The sequence below is a fragment of the Coenobita brevimanus genome, chromosome 67 (genome assembly GCF_032717465.1).
Source record: "Coenobita brevimanus isolate Jiangsu-jjx chromosome 67, ASM3271746v2, whole genome shotgun sequence".
Taxonomy (NCBI): domain Eukaryota; kingdom Metazoa; phylum Arthropoda; class Malacostraca; order Decapoda; family Coenobitidae; genus Coenobita; species Coenobita brevimanus.
This window is the reverse complement of record NC_137020.1, coordinates 799,809-810,525: the sequence shown is the minus strand read 5'-3', so window position 1 is coordinate 810,525 and position 10,717 is coordinate 799,809.

Below are 10,717 nucleotides of genomic sequence, written 5' to 3'. Positions count from 1 at the left end.
CTTGACTTGTGTCCTTCCAACAATGTCCAAGCTTCACTTCCGTACGTTAGAGTTGGTATCACAATACTGTCATGTAGTAACTTTTTCACTTCCATGCTCACTTCCCTGTTTCTTATCACTGCTTTCAAGGAACCAGCAACCTTTCTTCCCTGCTGTACCCTTTCAAGCACTTCACACTCCAAACCTCCATCCTTACTCATCACACTACCCAAATACTTAAACGTACTCACATTTTCCAATTCCTCACCATCTAACCTTGCTGTACATTCACTAACTTCACCTCTCTCAAAGACCATCACTTTACTCTTCCCTACATTCACCTTTAGGTTCCGTTTCTTACACACTCTCTCAAACTCATCCACCAAGCCTTGCAGCTCCCCTTCGTCTTCACTCAACAACACAGTATCATCTGCAAACAACAGTACAGGGAGTTTCCAAACTCTATCCTCTCTCACCATGGCCACTCCAACATCCACTACCCTACCTTGTACCTCTTTTATTACCCCATCCATGTACAGATTGAACAACCATGGAGACATGACACATCCTTGTTTCAAACCAACTTTCAAAGAGAAAAATTCACTTAGTTCACCATCCACACGCACTGCAGCCTTCGCACCATCGTACATACTCTTCACAGCATTCAACAACTTCCCATCTACTCCATATATTCTTAACACTTTCCACAATCCTTGTCTATCCACCCTGTCATATGCTTTCTCCAAATCCATGAAAGCCGCATACAACTTCTTTCCCTTCTCTAGAAACTTTTCCACTAAAGATCTAAGAATGAATATCTGATCTACACAACCTCTTCCCTTCCTAAAGCCTCCCTGTTCTTCTCCAACTAATTTCTCTGTTCTTTCTCTAACTCTGTCTATAAGTATCCTACCATACACTTTTCCTATTATACTAAGAAGACAAATGCCCCTATGATTACCACACACTTCTTTTTCCCCTTTTCCTTTGTACAAGGGAATAATTATACCTGACTTCCAATCCTCCGGGACTCTACCTTCCTCCCAGGCCAATCTGCACATCTTCCACATCCATTCTACTACTATCTCTCCCCCATGCTTCAGCATTTCACCACACACTCCATCAATTCCTGGGGCTTTCCCCGATTTAACTTTCTTCATTGCTTCCACAACTTCTATCCTACTGATTTCTTCCTGTCTTCTCACCTCCCTCCTTCTCCCAGCCATTCCCCAGCCACTTATACTTGCATTACTTCCATCCTCTACGTTCAACAATTCCTTAAAGTGTTCTCTCCATCTGCTCACTTTTTCTCCCTTCTCCACTAGTAATCTACCATTTTTATCTTTCACTCCCCTGCTAACTTCACTTCCACCCTGTCTTACTCTTTTCACTTCTCTCCAGAACATTTTCTTACAGTCCCTCCACTTTACACTCAAATTCCTTCCAAATTCCTCATCCACTCTCTTCTTACTCTCTTCCACTCTCTTCTTACTCTTTCTTACTAATCTTTGCGTTCTTCCATATGATTTACCCAAACTTTTCTTATCAGCTTTTCTAATACCTTGCTTACAACTCTGGTTACTGATACTGGTCGGTAGTTGAGTGGATTTTGTCTATTCCCTTTCTTGAATAATGGAACAATGTTTGCTTTCCTCCAAACATCAGGTAGTTTACCTTGTCTCAAAGATTTCTTGAAAATTAAAGAAAATGGTTTACTTAACTCCTTTGCACATTCATGTAGCACCCAACATGAAATTTCATCAGGACCATTTGCTTTTCCTTTGTCTAATTTTCTTAACTCCTCCTGTATTTCTTTTTCTGGTATTTATATATCTGGTAATATGTGTGGGCATGCATGTTCCATATCATCCCTCTCAAAATTATTTTCTTCTGTAAAAACTGATTGGAAATTCTTACTGAGTGCTTCACAAATATCCTTCTCTTGTGAATAGGTGATCCCCTCATCCGTAATGGATTGTATTTTATCTTTTACTTTGGTTTTGCTTCCGATGTAGTTGTAAAATAGCTTCGGTTTATCACTACTTTTAATTTGTGATATCCTCCTCAAATTGTTTTTGGGCTTCCCTCCTTATTCTTGTATAATCGTTTCTTGCCTGTTTATAGTTGTTATATGCCCTTTCACTATTGTGTCTTCTGTATCTGTTCCACAACAAATCTCTTTTTTCATTTGATTTTTTGCATTGTGTATTAAACCATTTATTTTTCTTTTCTGCTTCTTTGTGCTGCGGAATGTACTCCTGGACTCCTATTTCATAAAGTTCACAGAATTTATTACTTACAGCTTTTAAATCTTGTCCTCTAAGCTCCTTTACCCACTCTATTTCTAAGAAGTACGAGTACTTCTTTAGGTCATGATAGAGTCCCTTTTTATAATTTAGGCTGTTATTGTAACTTTCATTGCTTTTAGCTATGTTATATGCAATCCTGAAATTGCAATTAAGTACTGCATGGTCGCTTTTGCCGAATGGAGGGTGATACATTAAATTGTTAATATCGTTTTCTTGCCTAGTAAATATAAGACCTAATACTGATGATACATGAAGTCCTCTTTTTCTGTGCTTTCCCTTACATGTTGCGTAACGAAAAACTCCAGCACGAGATCCAGGAGCTTTTGGTCCCAGCAGCTTTCTTGGCTTATTATACTTAGAGTATTCCAATTTATATTTGTATTAAAATCTCCAGTTAGTATAATTCTTTCTGATTTCTCTTCCATTCTATGTAGTAATGCTTTTAAACTCTGAATTGTTCTCTCTGCCAGATCCTCATATTCGCCTCTTTCCATTGTGTTTGATCTGGGTGGCATGTACAAATTGGCTACAATTACTTTCCCTTCCGATGTATTGATCTCTACTGCAATCAGTTCAACTTGTGAGGGTATATCTAGTTCTATTTCTTTGGCTTTTAGATTTTTCTTTTTTAATATTATAATTCCTCCTCTTTTTTTATGTTCCTATCTCTTCTCCATATATTATATTCCTCTAAGTTTAGGATGTCAGTTGATATCCTTGGTGTTAATTTTGTTTCAGTTAGGCATATTATATGTGGTTCATTTTCTCTGATATAATCATTCATCTCTAATAATTTATATACCATTCCATCCACATTTGAGTACATTAACTTAATCATCTTATTTACATATTTGTCATGACTTGGTTCTACTAGCTTCCTCCTTTTTATTCCCTCTTGCAATCTGTGTGTGTGTGTGTGTGTGTGTGTGTGTGTGTGTGTGTGTGTGTGTGTGTGTGTGTGTGTGTGTGTGTGTGTGAGAGAGAGAAAGAGAGAGAGAGAATGTGCTTGGGATATTTTACGTTAGTGTTGGTTTGTGTGTGTGTGTGTGTGTGAGAGAGAGAGAGAGAGAGAGAGAATGTGCTTGGGATATTTTACGTTACTGTTGGTTTGTGTGTGTGTGTGTGTGTGTGTGTGTGTGTGTGTGTGTGTGTGTGTGTGTGTGTGTGTGCTGGTGTAGCTGTGAGTATTGAAATATATGTTTGTTGATAAGGGACTGTGTTAGTATGAATGTGAGTGTGTTGCTTTGAATGTTTTCGTATGATTGTGAATCCTGGTGTGAGTGTTAGTGTGCTGGTTTAGTATTGAAGTGTGTTGGTGTACAAGTGTTGATGAGTGTGAATGATGTAAGTGTGAGAATCTACTGATGTGTAAAAATATGTTGGTGTGAGAGTGTGTTTCAGTGTGAGAAGGGGCTGATATCTGTGAAGGTGTACTGATATGATAGCGAGAGTTAGCGTGAATGAGAGCGTATTGGTGTGGGGATACTCGGGGTAAATGAGTTGATGGAAGTGTGAGTGTGGTGTGAGTTTGAGCTTGTTGGTATGAGTGCTGGTGTGCGTCAGTGCGTTGATGTGAGTTTTTTTTTTTTTTTTTTTTTTTTATGCGAGGAAGAAGGAACCAAAGGCCATGGCCCGCAGTAACAGTTCCCTCCAAGAGAAAAACAAAATACAATAGAGAGCCAAATTCAAGATCCGATCATTTTGAGATGCCTGGACACACTGCGTTTGAAAGACTGGAGATCATAGGCAGCAGGAAATACAGACAGAGGGAGACAGTTCCAGAGCTGACCTGTTGCATAAATGAAAGACTGGGAGTAACGGTTAACTCTTGCATTAGAGAGTTGGACAGAAAAGGGATGAGAGTTTGCTGCCAGACGGGTGCTACGCGCCCGTCGTAGAGGTGGAGGAATGCAAGCAGACAGTTCAGAGGAGCAGTGACCATTAAAGTAGCGATAGAAAAGAGATAAAGATGCAACAGTGCGGCGAAGAGACAGAGGTTGAAGGGAGTCAGTAAGAGGAGGAGAGTTAATGAGACGAAAAGCCTTTAACTCCACCCTATTGAGAAGAGCTGTATGTGGGGAGCCTCCCCACACATGAGAGTTGTACTCCACACAGGGGCGGATAAAACCTCTGTATAGAGTCAACAATTGTGCAGGGGTAAAGAAAGAGCGGAGTCGGCTTAGCACACCCAATCTCTTAGAAGCAGATTTTACAAGAGATGTAATATGATCTTTCCAAGATAAGTCTTGAGTAAATGAAACCCCGAGCATGTTCAAGGATGATGCAGGATTAAGCTGAATATTATTAAACATTAATGGGTATACCTGTGGAAGATTTTGTCGGGTTGATAGGTGTAAGAACTGAGTCTTAGATGCATTAAAGACAACCATATTATTTTTACCCCAGTCAGCGATACGAGCCAAGTCAGACATTAGGTGTGCCATAGCCTCATCCCTTGTTTCTTGAAGTAACTGTTGAGATGGGCGTTGCGGGAACCGAATGGAAAGGTGAAGGGTGGAGTCATCAGCGTATGAGTGGATAGGGTTAGATGTACAGCTTAGAAGATCATTGATGAATAAAAGGAAGAGAGTTGGTGATAGGACAGAGCCCTGAGGAACACCACTGTTGATAGATCTAGGAGAAGAACGATGGCCGTCTACAACAGCGGCTATAGAACGACCAGAAAGGAAGCTAGCGATGAAGGCACAGATAGAAGGATAGAAACCGTAGGAGGGCAGTTTGGAAATTAAAGATTTATGCCAGACTCGATCGAAAGCCTTTGAGATGTCAAGTGCAATGGCAAAGCTTTCGCCAAAGTCCCGAAAGGAGGATGACCAGGAGTCTGAAAGGTAGGTGAGAAGATCGCCAGTGGAGCGTCCCTGACGGAACCCATACTGACGATCGGAAAGAAGGTTGTGATAGGAAAGATGCCTTAAAATTTTTCTATTAAGAATTGACTCGAAAACTTTTGAAATACAGGACGTTAAAGCAATTGGACGATAGTTGGAGGGTTGGGAGTGGTCACCCTTCTTTGGGACTGGCTGAATGAGAGCAAACTTCCAGCAAGAAGGAAAGGTACAAGTTGACAGACAAAGGCGAAAGAGTTTGCCTAGGGAGGGTGTAAGCACAGAAGCACAGTTCTTGAGAACAACAGGAGGGACCCCATCAGGCCCATATGCCTTGTTAGTACTGAGGCCAGTGATGGCAGAAAATACATCAACTGAAGAAATTTTAATGTCAGTCATGAGGAAGTCAAAGGGGAGAAGTGATGTGTTAGTGTAAGTGTGTTTGTGTGTTGGCGTCAGTGTACTGGTGTGAGGGAATGGGTATTGCTGTTAGTGTTGTATCACCGGAATGGATATTGCAAGGGGGCTAAGTTTCTAGATAGATGGTTTGTCTGTTTGTCTGTTCTTTTGATTGTCTGGCATTCGATCTGGTAACATTATTATGAAAAATGTACTGAATGCAATTGCACCAGATTCTGGAAAGTGATTGAGGACTTAACAAGTGTTAGAATTTTGGCTGAAATAATCTTAGGTAATATAGGTCAAAGCGAGGCCAACTTAGACACTTCTGAGCAGGTTTAGGCCAAACCTTGTGGAATGGTTGAGAGTAACTTAATTTTGAGGGCAGCCAGTCAAAGGTCACAGGGCAAGGTGAAATTGGCGGCTCTAAAACTCAGAAACCTGTGCCTCGATTTGAACCAAACCCAGTGCAAGAGTTAAAAATCAGCTGGAGATTATTTAATTTTGTAATGAGAATATGTTAAAGGTTACGGTCAGTGGACAAAGTTAGAGGTCTAATCCAATGTTGGTTAACTTTGGTGAAAGAATTAAGCGTCAGGTAAAGATCAGAACAAACACCACCACCATAGCCTCACTGTTGCATCTTTATCTCTTTTCTATCGCTACTTTAATGGTCACTGCTCCTCTGAACTCTCTGCTTGCATTCCTCCACCTCTACGACGGACGCTTAGCACCCGTCTGGCAGCAAACTCTCATCCCTTGTCTGTCCAACTCTCTAATGCAAGAGTTAACCGTTACTCCCAGTCTTTCATTTATGCAACAGGTCAACTCTGGAACTGTCTCCCTCTGTCTGTATTTCCTGCTGCCTATGATCTCCAGTCTTTCAAACGCAGTGTGTCCAGGCATCTAAAAATGATCGGATCTTGAATTTGGCTCTCTATTGTATTTTGTTTTTCTCTTGGAGGGAACTGTTACTGCGGGCTGATGGCCTTTGGTTCCTTCTTCCTCGCATAAAAAAAAAAAAACACCTTCGTCACCACAGCTGCCACAACCAGCACCACCACCATAGCTACCACCACGACCACACCACCACCACCACCGTAGGGACCACCGCGATCACCACAGTTACCATCACCACCACAGCTACCACCATCACCATCACTATAGCTCCGAGCATAATCTGATTATTAAAATCGTCTGTTCTTAGCGTCACAGAAGTAAGAGACATATGACTGTATATGTGCAACCTCCTCCCCCTCTTCTCTCTCTCTCTCTCTCTCTCTCTCTCTCTCTCTCTCTCTCTCTCTCTCTGTAGTCACTCATGAAACTGCACGGAAATGCCTTGCAGCGTTTTTCACGTACTATAACACCACTGGGGGCAATTATTAGGGGCTAAAACACCCCTTCAGAAAAAATATTAACTGACATGAAATTTAACCTGGCCCATACGGGACCAATTTCCAGCAATTCTGCCAGTTTCCATCGCAATTTTTTCCCGTTTAGGCTGCCGTACACACACACACACACACACACACACACACACACACACACACACACACACACACACAGAATTACAGTAGGCAATATTAGATAATTATGGCTCCCACGGCAGATGCTCTCCAGATTCAAATGGAGACGTGTTGGGAATATGCTAATGACATGATATTATTTACAACACCACAAAAACGGAATACGTGGTAATTCCTCCAAAGAACCCCAAAGCATGGCTTAATGGATGTGCTCTTACCACCGTCGATAATATTACCCACCTATGTCATATCCTTAAGGTAGACAGAAAAGATGACTGTGACATACCAAAGCAGCAGAGGAAACATACAATATTTTAACAGTACTTTTTTTCCTTTTTTTTATGCATGGAAGGAGTAACCAAAGGTCAGGGGCCTGCAAATTGCTCCCTACAAGAAAAAAAAAAAAAAAAAAAGATAACAGAGCCAAATTCAAGATCCGTTCATTTCGAGATGCCTGGACACACTGCGTTTGAAAGACTGGAGATCGTAGGCAGCAGGAAAAACAGACAGAGGGAGGCAGTCCCAGAGTTACCCTGTTCCATACATGAAGGACTGGGAGTAGAGGTTAACTCTTGCATCAGAGAATTGGACTGAAAAATGATGAGAATTTGTTGCTAGACGAGTGCTACGTGCCCGCCGTAGTGATGGAGGGATGCAAGCAGACAGTTCAGAGGATCAGTGACCATTGAAGTAGCGATAGAAAAGAGATAAAGATGCAGCAGTGCAGCAAAGAGACAGAAGTTGAAGGGAACAGTAAGAGGAGGAGAGTTAATGAGACTCAAAGACTTAGACTCCACCCTGTTGAGAAGAGCTGTGTGTGGGAAGCCTACCCACACATGAGTACTCTACACAGCAGAGAAGAAAACACGTGTATAAAATCAACAATTGTTCAGAGGTAAAGGAGGTACAAACTCTGCATAACACACCCAATCTCTTGGAAGCTGATTTTAAAAGAGAGATAATATGATCTGTCCAAGATAAATCCCGAGAGAATGAAACCCCAAGTCGGTTTGAAGATGATGCAGGATTGAGCTGGATACTGTTAAAATTTAGAGTGTTTTTCTGTGGAAGATTTTGTCGAGTTGTTATATAAAAGAACGTAGATTCGATGCATTAAAAACAACGAGGTTATTCATACTCCAATCAGAGATATGAGCCAAGTCACACATTAGGTGTGCCATAATCTCATCCTTTGTTTGCTGAATCAACTGCTGAGATGGACGTTCCGGGAAGCGAATGGAAAGGTAAAGTGTCGAGTCATGACCGTATGAGTGGATAGGGTTAGATGTACAGGTTAGAAGGTCATTGGTGAATAAAATGAAGAGAGTTGGTAATAAGACAGAACCCTGAGCAACACCACTATTGTTAACTCTAGGAGAAAAACAGTGGCCGTCTAAAACAGCAACTATAGAACGACCAGGACGGAAACTAGAGCCGAAGGCACAGATAGAAGGATTGAAACAGTAAGAAGATAGTTTGGAAATTAAAGATTAATGCCAGACTCGATCAAAAGCCTTTGAGATGTCAGGCGCAATGGCCAAGCTTTTGCCAAAGTCTCGAAATGAGGATGACCAGGAGATTGAAAGGTAGGTGAGATCACCAGTGGAGCTTTCCTGATGGAACCCATACTGCGATCAGGAAGAAGGTTGTGATAGGAATGATGCTTTCAAATATTTTTTTGTCAAGAATGAACTCGAAAACTTTTGAAATACGGGATGTTAAAGCAATTGGGTGATAGTTAGAGGGCTGGAAATGGTCACCCTTCTTTGGGACAGGCAGAATGAGAACTAACTTCCAGCAAGAGGGAAAGGTATAAGTTGATAGACAAAGGCAAGAGTTTACCGAGTCAGGGTGTACGCACAGAAACGCAGTTCTTGAGGACAACAGGAGGGACCCCATCAGGCTCATATGCCTTGTTAGTATGGAGGCCAGTGATGGCAGAAAATACATCAATTTAAGAAATTTTAATGTCAGCCACGAAGAAGTCAGAGGGGGGGAAGAGATGGAGGGACAGCACTGGGATCGTCTAAGGTAGAATTTAAGGAGAAAGTCTGAGCGGAGAGTTCTGCTTTATCATAAGAAGAAGTACCTAGAGCTATCAGTGTGGAAAAAAGGAGGGAAGGATGATGAGGTAAAGTTGTTAGAAAAGTTTTTGGCGAGGTGCAGAAGGAGAGGAAAGAATTCAGGTTGGAGGCTTCAGAGAATTTAGTATAAATCGAATTATTTTTAACAGAGTGAAGAACAGACTGAGCACGACTCTGGACAGAAACATAAATAAAAAAAATAACGAGATTCACGAGTGGGATGGCTCCGGGACCTTTTGTAGGCCTTCTCCTTGTTGTGGACAGCATTAGAATAAGCGTGATTAAACCATTTTTTTTTTTTTACATTAAACAAAGGATACGAGAAAGGAATGTATGCCTCCCTGCCCAAGAGAATAACCTCCGTAATGTGCATGGAGGGAAAATAAAAGAAGTACTGCCTGAGGGCCTCCCAATAATCAGCTCCAAAGTGCCACAACCGACGTTTCTTTGGAGGGTCCACGTGCCGTACTGGAGCAATAGGAAGGTGATAAGGTTGTGATTGGAGGAGACCAACCTAGAGGAGAGACTTGCAGCGTAAGCAGAAGGATTAGGTGTAAGGAAGACGTCAAGTATGTTGAAACTCTCTTCAAGGAGGTCAGGGATACAGGTTGGGTACTGTACAAGCTGCTCTAGGTCATTAAGAATAGAAAAGATGTAGGCTTGTTCACAATGTCGATCAGTGAAAGGAGAGGAGAGCATTGAAATCTCCTAGAATGGAGATTTCAGAGAAAGAAGAAATGAATAGGATGTGTTCCATCGTAGATGTAAGATAGTGGAAGAATTTTTCATAGGCAGTATAATTAGGGGATGAGTAAACAGCACATATATATTTAGTCAGAGAATGGCAGGAAAGTCGAGGCCAGAGAGTAGTAACTTCTGAAAAATCAATTTCAGGAACACGAGAGCAAGATAAGTCGTTGAGTACATATACGCAAGAGCCTCCTTTGGCTTTGAAATGAGTATAAAGTACAAGGATACAGAGAAGGGTTTGCCCTTAGTTGCCTCAGACAGCTGAGTCTCAGTTAGGAAGAGAAGTGAGGTTTAGAGGAGGAGAGGTGGTGCTCAACAGAGAGAAAGCTAGAGGAAAGGCCACGAATGTTGCAGAAATGAACAAGAGAGTCAGTCAGCCGTTCTAGGCATCTCGCTGGGTCGTCACTGGGAAATGGGCGAATGGTGGGAGCATGTAGTTTGGTGTTGACAGAGAAACTTGTAGAGTATGCTGGCCTACTCTCTGTGTTACTGAAGCACTGAAAAAGTTCAACAAAGGCGGATGGTCAGACACTAGTCCCGAAGGATGATGAAACGGGAGATCCAGCGCTCCCTGTCATCAGCTTTCCATCCTCCTTAGGAGTACTGCCCTGCTCGACTTGTGCTACAGTATGACAATACCATCCTGAGGAAATTTTCGTATTGTACCCAGGAGGTAAAGCAAGAGCTGTTTGGGAGTTATTGCTATTCTGTATAGGTACTGTAACTCTGTATGGTCAGAGTACCGATGGCTACCTTAAACAAGTTAAGAGTATCGCACAATGATATACTGAAAAGATTGCTGAGGTTATCCAGATGGACGA